Source organism: Dromiciops gliroides, chromosome X, assembly GCF_019393635.1.
Source record: "Dromiciops gliroides isolate mDroGli1 chromosome X, mDroGli1.pri, whole genome shotgun sequence".
Classification (NCBI taxonomy): Eukaryota; Metazoa; Chordata; class Mammalia; order Microbiotheria; family Microbiotheriidae; genus Dromiciops; species Dromiciops gliroides.
In genome coordinates this window covers 69,501,234-69,518,758 of record NC_057867.1, presented here as the reverse complement: position 1 = coordinate 69,518,758, position 17,525 = coordinate 69,501,234, and positions in this window count along the sequence as shown.

Here is a 17,525-nt window from a genome sequence, read left to right as displayed (position 1 = left end):
AAAATAACTTGGATTTCTGTAAAAAGGGGCTGAAATATGCATACTCTTTAAGCCAGAGGTTCTACTACTAGGAATATACCTCCAAGGAGGTTATTGACAAAAACAAAAGTCCCATAGACCTCAAAACAGTATAGTAGCACTTCTAGTAGAAGCAAAGAAGTAGAAGCCAAGGAATAGACAAGCAGGATGTGACACATTGATAAGATAAAATGGAATATTCACGTGCTGTAAGAAACAATGAGCATGGTGAATACAAAAAGATATGGAAATATTTACATGAACCGATACAAAGTGAGCAGAGCCAGGAGAACAGAATGCATAATGTTAATGGAAAGAGCAACCTCCACAAAACTATAAAAAAATGAATGTTGCAAAATTATAGAGAACAATTTTGGCCCCAAAGAGGAGATATAAGACATCATGTAACATCAGATTTGGGGAATATATTTATTGGTTTTGTCACATTGCTACTACTGCTTTTCTTCCTCCTCCCTCTTCTTCCTCTTCTAAAGATTCTTTGTTAAGGAATGGCATTTCCGAAGGATGAAGGAAAGAAATACCAGGGAATTTTTATGGCCTGTACTTCTGATAAAGGCTTCGTTTCTAAAATATATCGGGAACTAAATAAAATTTATAAGAATCCAAGTCATTCCCCAATTGAGAAATGGTCAAAGGATATGAACACGCAGATTTCTGATGAAGAAATCAAAGCTATCTATTGCCATATGAAAAAATGCTCTAAATCACTATTGATTAGAGAGATGTAAATTAAAACAACTCTGAGGTACCACCTGACACCTATCAGATTGGCAAATATGACAAAAAAGGAAAATAATAAATGTTGGAGAAGCTGTGGAAAAATTGGAACACTAATGCATTGTTGGTAGAGCTGTGAACTGATCCAACCATTCTGGAGAGCAATTTGGAATTATGCCCAAAGGGCTATAAAATTGTGCACACCCTTTGACCCAGCAATACCACTTTTGGGTCTTTTTCCCCAAGAGATCATAAAAAGGGAAAAGGACCCACATGCACAAAAATATTTATAGCTGCTCTTTTTGTGGTGGCAAGGAATTGGAAATTGAGGGGCTGCCCATCAATTGGGGAATAGCTGAACAAGTTATGGTATATGAATGTAATGGAATTCTATTGTGCTGTAAGAAACGATGAGCAGGAGGAGTTCAGAGAAACCTGGAAGGACTTGCATGAACTGATGATGAGATGAGAAGAACCAGAAGAACATTATACACAGTATCATCAACATTATGTGTTGATCAACTATGATAGACTAGATTCTTCTCACCAATACAACGGTACAAGAAAGTTCCAAAGGACTCATGATGGAAAAGGCTCTCCAAATCCAAGGAAAAAAAAGGAGCTGTGGAATATGGATGAGCGGACCATACTATTTCTTTTGGTTTTGGTGCTGTTTTTTTTTTTCTTTTTTGAGGTTTTTTTCCTTTTTGCTCTGATTCTTCTCTTATAACATGACTAATGCAGAAATATGTTTAATGGTATTATATATATATATATATATACACACACATATATATATACATATACATACATATAAAACCTAAAAAAAAAGAAATACCAGGGAAAATCTTGTGATGTAAAAGAAAATCACTAAAAATTTATTTAAAAAAAAAGAATTGGTTGGTCTAAGTGTTACAAGGAAATAAAAATACCTGCAAGGCCCTTTATTGGTTTGCATTCAACAGGAAGGATATGTGTGTGTGTGTATGTATGTGTGTGTGTATATACACACACATACATATACACCCTGTGATCATTGTGCTAGTTCAACTATAGCTTTCAGGGATGATTTGGCTGAAATTAGCATGTCAAAGGAAGGTCAACATGTGAGGTATTCACTTTCCTTAGTGTTGTTCATGTTCCCCTCCCAACCCAAAGATAAAAAGCCCAGGAAGTAGCCTACTGCTGGGCAGGCCCTTCTGAAAACTCTTTTTTCTATAGATTACAGTGGTATAGCCCATCCCCGATCAAGAAGACATGATTACGTTTCTTGCCTAAGAGCTAGTCCCATAATATCAAATGTCTGTTAGGTATCTTGAAACAGATATAGGTAGCTTAAGCTCAACGTGTCCAAGTGATAATCTTTTTTTTTTTTTTACATGGGGCAATGGGGTTAAGTGACTTGCCCAGGGTCACACAGCTAGTAAGTGTCAAGTGTCTGAGGCGGGATTTGAACTCAGGAACTCCTGAATCCAGGGCCGATGCTTTATCCACTGCGCCACCTAGCCGCCCCCCCAAGTGATAATCTTTTGCCCCAAATCCACCCCTCTTCCAATTTTCCCTATCATTGTCAGAGTTACCCAGTTTTGCAACTTACATTATCCTGTATGCCTCTTACTCCAGTTCAACTGGTTGCCTAATCTTATCTTGATATCCTCACAACATCCATAGTTTCTTATCTCCCCATCTCTCAAACATATCCTCTTCTCTCCCTTAACAGTTACCATCCCCATACAGGCCCTCATTCTCTCTTGCTTCTATTATTACAATGGCTTCCTAATTGGTTTCCTTGATTCAGGCCTCTCCTCCCCTCAATTCATATTCCCCAAGGCTGCAAAAGTGTTTTTCCAAAGCATAGGCTTGACCATGTCACAGCGTTCCCCTCCAACCAGGTAATAAATTCTAGGCTCCCTATCAACTCTAGGATCCAATAGGAATGCTTCTGTTTGGCATTTAAAGCCTTTCATAACCTCTAGCCTTCCTAGCTTTCCAATACTCTTACACATTACTCCCTTCCATATACCTTATCATACTTGCTGCTCCTCACATAGGATTTTCCATCTCTCATCTCTATGCCTTTGCACACATTGTCTTTCCCATCCATGGACTTCTCACTTTTCTTCCTCACCTCTTCCTCTTAGGTCTATGGCTTTCTTCAAAGCTCATCTTAAGTGTTACCTCCAACTAAAAGTGTCTTTCCTCTGAAATTATCTATCACCCAATCTGTACCTTGTATATATCTATAGAGATGCTGTCTCCTCCTTGAGAATATAAACCCCTTGAGGTCAGGGATTGCTTTTTCACTTTTGTGCATATACCCCCAGAGCTTAACACAGGAGCTAGCATATAGGACGTCTCTTATAAATGCTTATTGATTAACTGAGTTGGAGTATTGAGCTCATGAGCACCTTTTCAGGGTGTCATGCCAATTCTGTCCTTGGGGTTTTCTTTTTTTTTTTTGCAGGACAATGAGGGTTAAATGACTTGCCCAGGGTCACACAGCTAGTAAGTGTCAAGTATCTGAGCCTGGATTTGAACTCAGGTTTTCCAGAATCCAGGGCCGGTGCTTTATCCACTGCAGCGCCACCTAGCTGCCCCCCTCCTTGGGGTGTTCTAGGCAGAGATACTGGAGTGCTTTGAAATTTCCTCCTCCAGTGGATTAGGGCAAATGGAGGTGAAGTGACTTGCTAAGGATTGTCCAGCTAGTAAGTATCTGAGATCGCATTTGAACTCAGGTCTTCCTGACTCTATGCCTCATGCTCTACGTACTACAGCACCACCCAACTGCCCATGCTTGCTCTACTATCAGGAAAAACATTCAGATCCTGCTGCTATCATTTTAAGCACTTTCCCACCCCGTAAAGACAGAATGCAGCTCTGTCTTCCACCACTCCCTGATAGTAGCTCTTTTGATGCACCTGCCCTGCCAGGACTACAAAGCCTAGACTTCTCCTGCAATTTCTAGAAGTCCCTCCCACTGCTGTCCAATCTCATTTCATTCAGGCTTTCAATGCTAACAGCAACTCCCATTAATGTAGCACTTCCTAACCTACAGATCCTCTCCTAACCACCATCCTTCACCTCCCTGTCCTGGTGGCACTACCACCAAATGGGGAAGACTTTCCAAGTATCATCACCCATGGTTTGAAGAAAAGGAATCTGAAGCCCAGGGAAGGGGAGTGACTTGGTTGGGGGGGACACAGGTAATAATTACAAATTCGAACCTGGGTCTTCTGAGTTCTATTCCACCCACTGCCCCTCCTAAATCAATAGTTATTTAGCTTTTTCTAAATAAAATGGTATTGTCTTCTTGGCTTGACAGTGTGCTTTTCAATTCCTATTTGCTGCCAGAACTTGAAAGAAATATTTTATTGACTTTAGAAAAATGCTGCTGTTAGTTCCCCATGTTGTCAATTTCCCTCCCAATGAAATCCCTTCTCATAACAAACAAAACAAAGCAACCCACACCCTGGTCATGTCTTCCCCAGGGGAGGGGGGCATGCTTGGCTATCATCCTCTGGCAAGTGCATTGAGGAACATTCTGATGCCTTTGAAAATATTTTCCTTTCAATTATTATCATCATTCCACAGATTCTTCTCCTGATTCTGCTCATTCTCTTTTACATAATCAGTTCTTCCAGATCTTCCCAAGTTGTTCTTAATTGTTCAGAGTTGACACTTCTTAATATGATCGTCCTATACCTCAACTTGTTTAGCCATTCCCCAAGTGATAGCCACTCACTTAGCAAAGAACCAAGCAACTGCCCAATGTGCTGATATGTGTATATATACACATGCATATATTTCATATGTAGAACTATTTCCTTGGGGGTTTTTCCCTCCTTTGGGAATATGCCCAGTTGTGAAATTGCTCGATTTGGGCACATACGCTTTAGTGATTCTTGTAGTCTAGTTCCAAACTGTTTTCTAGAACAACGAGACCACTTCACAGCTCCATCCACAGTACAGCTGTGGGCCTGCCTTCCCGCATTTGCTCCAAAATAGCATGTTTGTCTTTTGTCAGTTTTGCCAACCTGACGGATATGGGGTGGAACCCTGGGATTTAGCCAGCATTTGTGATCATTAATTTCATTTTCAGGAACATTTTTATGAGAATAATTTCAACTTGAAGCCATAACCAATATGTTCTCCTAGGAGGATAGAGACAAGAGCAACATAGGCCACGTGAATGAGACTGAAACAAAAAGCCTTGTTCCATGAGTACCTAGTCGGGTGCAAAGGCAGAGATGTCCAGCAAAGACTTAGCCTTGGCCCTGAGAATATGTCTGCATTGCGCTACCCGCCTAAAAAGTCCCAAGGAATAGGTAGCAGAGAAGGCAGCTTCATAGTTAACATGTCCGGTGTGTTCTCCAGTTTCCAACCACGATCAAACGGCAGAGCTAAAACCTGTCACTTTCTGTGAGACCATGAAAGGAGAGCTGACCGAGGGCCAGGCCAAGAGGGAAATCTCATGACAAGCTTCAAGCCCGTGTTTGCTCGCATGCCTCCTTCCTCATAAATCAGCTCCCTGTGCTGTGCTTCGGAGGGGGTGTGGCCAACACAGCCACATCCTGGTGGCTCTCTCCCCTCCCTTGGCTACTGGTTCCAACATTACCTCTGAGTCTCAATGAAATCAGCAGCTGGTCTCTAAGGGGTGGTTTCGAGACTGGGGCAGGGGATGCTGATGGAGAGGATGGAGGAAGCACCCCTAATGAAGGTCTACACCTGCTCATGCACTGTCACCAAATTACATCTATTGTTTATCTCCCCCCTCCAAATCACACAGCTTTATAGAGCTCACGACACGGAGGCACGCAGGCACACAACGGACACATTAGTTAAGGGGCCTTTCCTTTTACTTGGACGGCTCCCGATAATGGAATTTAATTGTGGCAAAAGCGGAATCATTTCAGCTGAATGTCATTTGGCCCATTCAAACTGGGAATCAGGGACATTTTTCAACAAAGGTTTGGAAACTTCCTTTGAAATCAGGAAGCTGCTCTGCACAGATAAGAGGCGAGGTCTGAGGATTCTCTATCAGAAATTTCAAGGTTTTTTTTCCATCTGCTTTTTCACATTAACTGGTAATTATCCAGAAAGGTACATAATAGTGCAGAAATGACAGAAACCAACAAAGGTTTGCCTAAGATATGTAAATTGTCAGTGATCGGCAAGGTCCGGCACCAGGGCTTGTGAGAGCCCAATTATTTCTGCTGCCGCCATATGTTTCCCAGGAGCTGCTCTTTATCATGGCCACTAGATGTGCACTTCTACATGAGTCCCCAAGAAAAGGGGACCAAAAGGGGGATTTCTTCAAAGTGAGAAACAAAAATGGCATGCCAGTGCTCTGCCTCACACATTGTTTATTGTGCAGAAGAGCCTCTTAATTTTCCCAGCCCTGTGATTTCCCTGATATGAGGCACTCCCAGCATGGAAGCTCCCTCCATTGATGCAGATTGCCAACTCCTCTATAACTTCATAGGATCCTAGATCTTGAGCTAGAAAGGACCTATGAGGGCATCTAGACCATGTTTGTCATTTTACAAATGGGGAAACTGAGGCCATGTAGGTCAAGTGCCTTGTCAACGGTTATAAAAGTACTAAGTGGCAGAAACAAGATTTAAAGGCAGATCCTCTAACTCCAAAACCAGTTCTCTCTCATTCCACTGTACCATGGTCTGAGGGAGTTATTTGGGGGGCACCGACATGTTAAATGAGTTGCCCAGGGTCACACGGCAGGATGTATCAAAGGCAGGATTTGAACACGTCTTCCTGACTCCAAGGCAAGCCCTCTATCCATTCCACATCTCAGCACAGAATAGGTGCTTTGTCTTTATAGTTTTCAATGACTTTGTATGTGGGCAGGGAGACATCTGCTCGAGTGTATAGATGTCACTGATCCATATCACATGGCAAGCCTTAGACTGTTTCCAGAAATAGAGCTATAAGTTCACAGAACCCTGGCAATGGGCAAGGACCTCAGGTATAGCCTACTCCAACTCCCTCATTTTACAGATGGGGAAACTGATGCCCCCAAAGTGAAAGGACCTGTACAAGGTCACATAGGCTATTGCTTGGAGAGCCTAGACAAAATCTGTGAACCTCTGCTTCCCAAGCCAAGGATCCTCTAGTTTTTAGGAGCAACTCATCAGACAGTGCAGAATGGCCCTCCAAAGCCACTTTCTTGGCCTATTTTCCATAGACATAGTGTCCTCTAGGGACTTAGATGATGCATTCTGTTCCACTGGGATCTCTCATGATGATCTCCACGAATGAGTCTACTTTAAAATTCCATACTGAAAACAAAGATAGTTCACAGGGGCTCAGTCCTCCATCTGGTTCCCCAGGCTAGGATCCACCTTTCCTCCCTTCTCCCCCACCACCACTCGAATCTCCCTTCTCTTTTCCACTGTTCGAGGTCTTGGGGGGGAAATGTCGCTACTCACTGTTTCTACTTCTTCACAACTATTCTCTCAACCAAAGGGTTAGTTAGGCTTCTCTCCCGGCTCTATCTCATTTCTATCCCCCATAGCAATGCTTCTTTCTAAAGGTCACCTTGCTGTTCAGTCACGTCCAACTAAAGTCAAATTCCAGCAGTTCTTTTTGGCCCCAGTGCCCCTGACATGACTGCAGCTTTCAAAACTGCTCACCGCCCCTTCTCCTGGATATGCTCTCCTCCCTTGGCTTTCAAAGGTCCCCCATGTACCTGGGCTTCCTTCCCATAGAGCTTTAATCTATCCTTTTCTATCTCTCCCCCTTGGCAATTATTCACCTCTAGCACCCACTGTGCAGATGGCTTTCAAATTAATCAATCAACAAACATTTAGTAAACTTCTACTATGTGCCAGACACTGGGCTAGGTACTGAGAAATACAAAGAGCAAAAAAAAAAAACCCCACGACAGTTCCTGACCACAAAGAGTGATCAGTAAAGACTGCATGTACATATATGGGTAGATAAAAACCAGAAGCAGAATTAATTAGGGGTGGGGGGGAGGGGGTCTAGCTGGTACATCTAAGAGGATCAGTACTGATTTCGTATAACAAGTATCACTTGAACAGAGTTTGGAAGGAAGAAAGGGGATTCTGGGATGTGGAGGTAAGATAGAAATGCATTCTAGGTAGGAATAAAGGCAAGTCTGTGCAAAAGCACAGAGATAGAAGATGTAGTGTTTACATGGGAGGTACAGCAATAAGGCAAATTTGTGTGGTACACAAAGGGAAGGTAGAAGATTGATGGAGATGACCTTTCTATCTACCTCTCTCCTTAGCTCCTGAGCTCTCTGACTGCCCATAGTAAATCCCCCTGCCTCACATTGTCCCACCAGCACTTCAAACAGAACATCTCCACAGCAGAGCTTGTTATTTTCCCCATGAAATCTCCCCTGAACTTGCTTTTTCTGTCTGGGAAGCCCAAACTCATCCACTCTGCCATGGTTCTAACCTTGGGGTTGGCCTCACTTTCTCCCCTTTCTTTCTTAAATCCCATCAGTTGCCCTCACTTGCTATCTGCCCCCTGCCTCTTCATGCTCACCATCACCACCCTAGGACAAAGCCTGATCACCACCCACCTGGACTCTGCCCCTTCTGTTTCATATTCATCCTTTATCTTACAGCCAGAATAAATTCGCCCGTTCTGCTAAAAAATCTCTTTGGTGTACTCCAATGTTTACCGAGAACATTTCTGATAGCATTTAGGGCTCCCCACAATCTGACTCCATCCTACGTACACCAATCAAATTCCCCACCCCACTCCAGTTAGTAAATAAACCCCTGTTTTAGAATTGTATTTGTGCTCATGACATTGTCTACTTAACTGTGATACATATTGGTGTTTCGTGCTTTCCCTACTAGACCACAGCTGTTTGAGGGCAGGGGGCCATCTTCACTTTGTTTATTGGGAGGAGGCAGTGCAACATAGTGGTTGGAGTATTGGACTTTGAGTCTGAAAGATGCCGTTCATTTCCTGCCTCCTTATGCTTACGAGGTGTGTAGTAAGATGAAAGTAGGTCAGTCCTCTCCAACATTTCTTTGTCTCAGTTTTTCTGCACTTAAAATGAAGAAAACAGTAGTTGTAGTATTGGGATGACAAGTTGGAATGAGATGTGTATCAAGTGCTGTGCAACCTTTCAAAGCACTAAATAAATGGCAGTGATTATTTTTACCTTCACCTTACACATAACAGGCCCTGAAATGTTCGAAATATTCTAAGAGGCCTACCTTCAAATGTGAATGCTATCTGGGAGAATAAGAAGGAAGGGGAAATGCATTTATTAAGTACCTACTATGCGCCAAGCACTATGCTAAGCACTTTACAAATATCCCATTTGATCACCACAACACCCATGGGAGGTAGATGCTATTATGATCCCCCTTTTAAAGTTGAGGAAACTGAGGCAGACAGGTTAAGTGACTAGTCCCCAGTCACACAGCTAGTGAGGCCATATTTGAACTCAGGTCTTCCTAACTCCACACCCAATACTCTATCCACTGTGCCACCTAGATGCCTCTGGAAACACCCATCTACTGAAGGGAATTCATTGCTTCTTAGCCTTGAAAATGAGATAAAGTCTATGAGGGTAAACTCTGACGGTCCCTTTCAGATTCTGGGCAGCTGAAGGCCCAGCACACATCCGATCCCAACATTTTATCCTGGAAGTCTATAGTCATTTGAGGGAATGTTATTATTCTGACAATTATCAGATAGCTAGATGAAAAATGCCCTTTGGACTAACTCTGCCAGGCAGTTTCCTCAGCTTGGCCCACAAATGAAGAGGAGGAAGAGAGTGTGGGCTGGATTGCATGTGAATAATTATGCCCTCTAGACTCCAGCCCAACTGGCCAACTTGTCTCTCCCCTCTCCATCTGCTGTGCCTTTGCCCATGTCTCAGATGCATTTTATCCTCACCTCCAGCCCTGAAGACTCCTTGCTCCCTTCCAGGCTCTGCTCAGGGGCCACTTACTACAAGAAGACTGGGCTCCCTCTCATCACCGTGCAGCCATGTTATAAATATACAGCATGAGCTCGTCTGCATGCTATATAGCCCCTTGGCAATGAGTCATTTCCTTGAGGGCAGGGAATATCTTGCTTCTTTCTCTACATGCATAGCACAGTTCTTGGCACAAAAGACTAAATGACATTGTACTTCTCTGTTTACAAAATCCCTTCTTTTCCCCCAAGCATCCTGTTAGCGATGAAGTCTAGTTGTGACCCATGAGACAGCACATCTCAGAGAATCAATGATGATGTCATCAGTAGCAGACATTTATATAGTGCTTTGAGGTTTGCAAAGCACTTTACATGTGTTACCTCATTTGAGGCAAGGCAGGGAACACAGGTATTACACCCATCTTAGAGATGAGGAAACTGAGGGTGAGCAAGGTGAAGGACTTCCCTGTGATCACACATAGCTAGAATTTCAATCTAGGTCTTCCTGACACCCAGTCTAGCTCTCTACCCACCAGGCAATTCTGCCTCAAAATGGACCCAAAGGACAACAGAGGCATGTGTAGTAGGTGTATGGAGGCTGCAACATATTGTCCCTGATTGCTTGTACACAAGCAGCAGCGTAAGAGATACCAGCCAGGACAGGATGTTTGGGAAAAGAAGGTGAGCCAGCCGGGTAACCCTATCAGAAGACAGCTGAGAGTGTACCCCAAGAATGACAAAAGGCCTGGAGGAAGGCCTCTGGCACATAGAGGTAACTCCTCTCTGGAGGATTTATGTGAGGACATGGGTAAGAATCACCCCAGATAAGAAGGTATGGAGAGCACAGATCTGCTGATGTACTAAATAAACATTAAAGGGACTGAATTCAATAATTAACGCCTTTTAATTAAGTAATTAAAGAGCCTTAAAGTAGTTCTTCAGGGTTAAGAAAGAAAATCTATTGGCTGCCAAGGAAACCTTCTCATTTCCCATCATTCCAGGGAGTGGAGGCAGTTCAAGGCAATCCTCTACCTTCCCGGGCACCTGTACCCAAGATGGAGCTTTAAGGAGATCAGTGCAAGAATGGGGCAGCAGAACAGAGAAAAGCTCAGGGGCTGCAGCTTGGCATAGACTGAGCTAACAATACAGTAGGAAGAAAACCATTTCCCTCCAAAGCCGTTCCAGCGCTGTGACCATCTGCACATATTCTCAAACACCTTGTTCTTGCCAATAGTCATCAATGGAGCCAGTGTCAGGAGTAAACAGTGGGCAAGTCAAAACAAACTCCCAGAGCGGCCAAGGAGGATTAAGTGAGAAAGGTCCATTTTAAAACCTCAATAAATGTTCTTTTAATAATCTGGCTTGGCTCACTTGACTTCCTATAGCTCTTACAATATGTAAATAACTGTGAGGCTTGGCACAGTGGGGGAAGAGAGGCCAAAACGTTGCTCAGTAATAAATCTCTCTAAAATGGACAACGAGGATGAGATGCACACACCAGAGGCTATTGGGTACTCTGCCAAACTGTGTGCTGTGACTGTCCTTCCCCAAGGGCAGGCCAACCAGCCAAGCAGAACACCAACAATACAGCATACTCTCTTGGGCGGGGGGGGGGGGAGCAGAGGGGACTGTCCTCCCTCCCACTTCAAGGGATACTAGAGAAGCAAATGGGGGAGTAACCCCTTTTGCCTGTGCACGGTGCATATCTCAGCGTCTGTGAAGCCTTGGCCTTTTGAGAAATCTTAAATGTCAAACACTGTTGCTTGCACATGTAAATCAATTTTAAAACATCTCCCTCAATAATTTCTCTTTTCTAATATGATGTTAATATTCCATCTGCTATATGGCACACCTGATAAAAGGCACAAAGATACATTGCCTCAGAAGACAAGGATGGGTACAATGTAGCTTATAAGTTGTTTTGGCTTTTCCTCTTACCTGAACCCTGGAAGGAGTTAGCGGGAAGAGTTACATCTCCTCTCTTCTCTGGCACCCAAACTTGAGGGGCAGAGGCCTGGGCGAGAGAGAACAGAGTCCTTTTAGTGCCAGCACAAGCCAGATCAATCATGGTATCATGAGAAGAGCCCTGAACTTGGCATCAAAAGACCTGCCTTAGAACCCCAGCACTTCCTTCTACTTTCTCCCTGTGTGAGGCATTGTGTTGTCATTTCTAGGGGCCTCATTTTCCCTTCTGTAAAATGGAGAGTTGGGCAGGATGGTTTCCGAGGTTCCTTCCAGCTCAAACATTGCAGCTCCCTTGGTGTCAGAATGCAGAATGTCCCCCCTCAAAAAGCAGGTCATCCAGAGTCATCCAAAATGCCCATTAGGGAGGAGCTGAGGGCAGCTAGCTTGGGTTGCCTGAGCACCATGAGAAAGAAACCCTTGGAAACTGACACATGCCTAGTAGCACTTGACGCTTGGCTAAAGTCTCACCCTAAGCCATGTCCTTTACCAGTACCTATGGAAGCTGCTGTCCAGAAAGAGCACTAGCATGAAAAGATCCTCAAAGTTGTTTAAAAAGTTCCAAGGGCATTCTCAGGTTGGTAAATAAGCAGACACTGCTACACACACATACACACACATACACACACACACACACACACACACACACACACACACACACCCTGTCCCCATCAATTGACCTTAACCCCTGGGTTTGCCTTAGAAAACCAGCCGAATTTACTGTTTCCTCTAGCAGCAGAATTCTGGGCCCTGGCTTATTTTTATATGGTAAGAAATGACACACTATGTCACCATCACATGGTTCCTCTACATTCTGGGCCTTTAGTTCCTTCCAACTGCTAGGGATACAAAGACAAAAGTGAAAACCTCCTTATTTCGAAGGAGCTCCCATTTTTCTAGGGGGACACAAGGTGTAGCCAGGAAGCCAGGTGGAAAGCACATACAAAAGTGCTATAAAGTAACTTAAAGAGGGAGCAAGTGGCTCCAAGCTGGGGGAGGAGAGCAGAGGAAATCAGGGAAGGTTTCTTGGAGTCAAAAGCACTTCAGCAGAGCTTCGGAGGAAGTGACAGGTTCTATGAGGCTGAAGAAGGTGGCCAATGGTGCAGTCAGACCAGATGCTGTCTGAGCTCCCTTCCAGCTAAGCTCAGACATCTAGTAATTGTGGGACATAGCACGTGAGCAATAGAGAGCCTGCAAAAGGGCTGCAGGCAGGGGGTAATATGATCAGAACTGGGCTGTGGGAAAATTAATCTGGCTGCAGGTGAAGGCTGCGTTAGAAGAGGCAAAGAGACTGAAGGGAAGCTAGAAGACAAAGGGAAAGGAGGGGGTTCACTAAGGTGGTAGCATTGGGAGTGCAAAGAGCAGCTTCTGCCTCCAGACTCCCCCAGAATCCTGGTAGGAAAAGTTGGCAGCTACCCCCCTTGGCAAAGCAAATTGGGCCAAAATTGTGAGTCAAGGAGCTCACGATGGGACGACTAGTAAAGTCTCTATCTATGCATGTGTGGGCCCATGACACTGCCTATTTGACCTTAGACAATTACCTTCCTCTCTCTGGACCCCATTTTCCTATTCACTAATATGGGGGCATTAGACAAGACAACCCGTAAGCCCCCTCCCCGCTCTGAAGTTTGAGGGTTTAAATACCTTTTTACCTCACCGGGACTTGCAGTGAGACATCTAGGTGGTATAGTAGGTACACTGTTGGATTTGGAGTCAGGAAGAAGAAGAACTGAGTTCAAATCCTGACACAGACACTTATAAGTTGTGTGGCCGTGGACAAGTCACTTCACCTCTTTCAGCCTCGGTTTCTTCAACTGTAAAACAGGGATAATATAAAACCTACCTCACGGGGTTGTTGTGAGGATCAAATGAAATAACATTAGTAGCTGTAAACCTTAAAGCACTATAAGTACTAGCTATTGTTAGTGTTATTAATATGAAAGAAATAGCATGACTTCAGAAGAACAAAGATTGTAGATGTCCCAAACAGCATTATTTACCAATGATGAAGATCCAAACCCACGAGGTGGTTATAAAAGGCTCTGATGAGGATGTGTTTGATCAGAAAAGGAGGGATCAGTCATGTAGTAAGAAGAATGGCCCTTGCACCCCCCCAAAAGCAGGATTTATGGAGGATAGGAAGGATTTATGGAAGAACACGTGGGTAAGAATCATCCAGGAAGAGGAGGTGTAGAAGGAACAAGTTCTCTGCTGATGAGATCATAGATCCATTCAAATAACCAATGTAAGTCTTCCAATGCCCTATATCATCCAAACCAACCTCAATAAAAGTGCTTTTCCCTCGGTGAAGGTCTTCAGGCAAGGAGTGAGTGACCACTTGTTGGGGACGTTGAAGAGGTGTCCGTTGGGCTGCTGGGATTGGACCAGATGGTCCCTTGGCTGCCTTCCCAATGTGGGAATCTGTAAGGTGGCCTTCAGAGTCTGGCCAGTGGGGGGAGCAATTGTGCCACATGGCAATAACAGTCGTTTAAGGCTAAGCTCTGTTGAGAAAGCTGTTTCCTGGGGAGACAAGAATCCATTTTGACATTCAATTTAATGAATTAAGAAACTTAAAAGATCTAACCTCGTCTTGTTAACTAAGCCCAAACGGTTTTTTGTTTGGTTTGGTTTCTTCTATTTTTTACCTACTATCAGAGCTGTCTCAGGGCCATGATGGAGAAGATGCAGGCCACCACCCCATGAGCTACAGTCCCCATTCAGAAAAAAAGCAGCAGCATCTCCAGCCGGTGCAAAGAAAGCAACATCCACAGAGTCAGTCCCTAACAGCCCTAACCATCTGTCAAGGCTGAGAGACTGCCTGACAACAGTGTTCCTCCCCCGACAGACACACTGCCAAGGGCAAAGGTGACCCCTTTGTGCACATTTCTCTCCTGCCAGTGTTCCTTTTGGCCAGATTTGGGGGTGTTTGGGACGTAAGTGGGAGTTCCCTCTACAACATAACGATGAATGCTCCTTCAACCTGTGCCACTTTGGAGCAGCCTTAATTAGGGTGCTTGCTTGCTTGCACATGCGTGTGGGCTCTCTCTCTCTCTCTCTCTCTATATATATATATATATATACACACACACACATATATATGCATATATATGTATATATACACACACATATCCCTAATATGTGTGTGTATTTGGACTATATTCTTAGCAATTACTACAAAATTGTTCTTTACATCACGTCTAAGTCTATTTCCCTGTTATTTCTGCCCAGGGCTCCTAGATCTGTCCTTGGGGGCCAAAATAAAGAGGTCAAATTCCATTTTCACGGACAGCTTCTCAAATACTTTCCCTTAAGTCTTCTGGGTACTCTCCACCTTGTGTTTTTCCCAGAACTGAACATGATACTCATCCTGTGATTTGACCAGAGCTCCCTCACTCCACCCCACTCAACACAACACATTCCTGGACACTGATGCCCCCTATTTCAACTGGTGCTCTAGTGAGGGAAGACACTCCATGATTTCCCTCTGCCTCATATGCACCCTCTGGGCCAACCCTGCCCCTGGCATGCTGGTGGATGTTGCTGCTAAGCAAATCACAATGACAATCACTGCTTTAGCATTTTGAGGCCCTTTGGTCACAGTGACGCTGTGTGGAAGAGAGTACAAATATTAGCCAGCAGAGAAGGCAGCCAGAGCCCAGAGAAGGGCCTAACCCTGGCAGTGAAATGCAAATCATCATTGCTCGCCACCCGGTGCCAGTAACCATCACCTCAGGAAACAGCCCCTGTGGAAATGAAGTCTGCCAATGGCTGCTGTGGGGGGGCTGCAGCCCCAGCTACAGAGGACCCTGAAAAGAAAGCTCTTGGCACCTAAGTCCTTGGTACCATCAACTGGTTCAACAGCAGAAACTGGTATTATTTTTATCAATGGGAAATGGCACTTAAGATGAGACATTACTATCTCCTTTGGCATTACTCCCTAAGGAACATGGGACTTTCCCATCTGATTTGAAGCTGAAACCTTCTATATGTTCTTGTTCATTCTCTTTCTCTCTGTCTCTCTCATTAAAATGTGAGCTCCTTGAGGGCAGGGATATAGTAAGCTTTTAATAAATGTGTTGGATTTTTTCATTCATTCGTTTATCCATATTTGGAGTTCTATAAATTAAATTGAATACATTGAGTCACAACTACATTGGTTCTCTGTGTCAATATTTCAGGCAAGAAAACCCCTCCCCCTCCTGAGGAGTGGCACTCTCCTTGTTATCCCAAATGCCTCATAGGTGGCAGAAGCAGCCTTCTCTCTTGATCAGGGTTCAGACTGGCTCTGCTCACACCTGAGACTCTACCAGCTACAGCTCTTCAACTTGGAAACTGAGCCATCAGGCCAGGCTTCTCATTAAGAGCCACCTCCTAGGAGGCTCCGTTGGTTTGCCTCCGTTCCAGTCTGTTTGTTCCCTCTGGGGCCTTCTCTTTTTGCCTTGCTTGGTTTTACCTCAGCCTAAGATTCAGGGTTCTGCTTTCTATGCCTCTGGGTGTTTGTCCCTGGGCCTTTTGATTTTGATGGGCTCATTCTCTAGAATGTGAGCAGTCATGTTAACAATCATCTAGTCCAATACACATTTTATGGATGGGGAAACTGAAGCCCAGAGAAGGGAAGAGACTTACTCCAAACTTCAAAGCTGGGGAAGAACAGAGCCAGAATTCAACTCCAGGTTCCTTAAAGTTTATATCTAATGCTCTATCTATCTTATTAGAAAAACTGAAAAGGAAAATGAGTACGAGACCAACTTTTGCTATGGATTGAGGAGCTGCCTAAGGTTTGAGGACATGACCCATGAATTGACTCTAATCTCCCAGAAACCCTCACATACCAAGCAAGACTCCTTTCCCATCCATTATCTCATCTGATGTTCATGACTCAGGGCTAGGAAGAAGAAGCATTATTCTCATTTTACAAAGAAGCTGAGGCTCAGAGAGGTTGAGTGACTTATCCAAAATTACATAGAGTAAGCAGCAAAACTTGGAGTCAAACTCAAGGGTACTTGCTTGAAGTTCAAAATTCTTTCTACTATGTCATATTGCATGTAAACACCCATAGAAATCTCTAATTGGTTACCCAAAATGATTGTGTTAATTGACCTTCAAAGGAAGAAGAAAACACTTTATCTAATCTGGAGAGGTGTGTTCAGTGTCTGGCTTCTTTTGAGACAATCAGTGTCTTCCCTCACATTATGAAGACTGCCACCCCTGTGACAACATCATAGACCGAGTGTGAAGTGGCCTCGGTATGTGCTCCTGGGATGAGCCAAGAGAGTCCTTTCCTTTGCTCGGGAAGCAGGGATGCAGAAAAGCTCAAGCTTCCTCCACCTAGTAGCCATCTCAATAAAAGGGGCTTGGAAACTTCCAAAAGAACTTGCAACCTTCACATACCAACCAAGACTTTTTTCCCATCCATTATCTCCATTTGATGTTCACTGATGTTTTTTTCCAATTGTCTATTGTGGTACTGGGGATGCTAGGAAACACCATTTTGAAAAAGTTGTCCCAACTTAGCCCTTCTCGGCACCACAATGATCCAAGACAGTTCCAAAAGACTCATGAGGGAAAGCGCTCTCCACATCCAGAGAAAGAACTGATATTGTTTGAACACAGACTGGAGCATGCTCTTTTCCCTTTTTTGTTTTTTTCTTTCTTGTGGTTTTTCCCTTTTGTTCTAATTCTTCTTTCACAACATGACTAATGTGGAAATATGTTTAATATGATTGTAATGTATAACCTGTATCAGATTGCTTGCTGTCTTAGGGAGGGAGGAGGGAGGAAGAAAAATTTGGAATTCAAAATCTTATCAAAATGAATGCTGAATCTTTACATGTAACGGAAAAAATAAAATACCTTATATGTAAAAAAAAATAAAAATG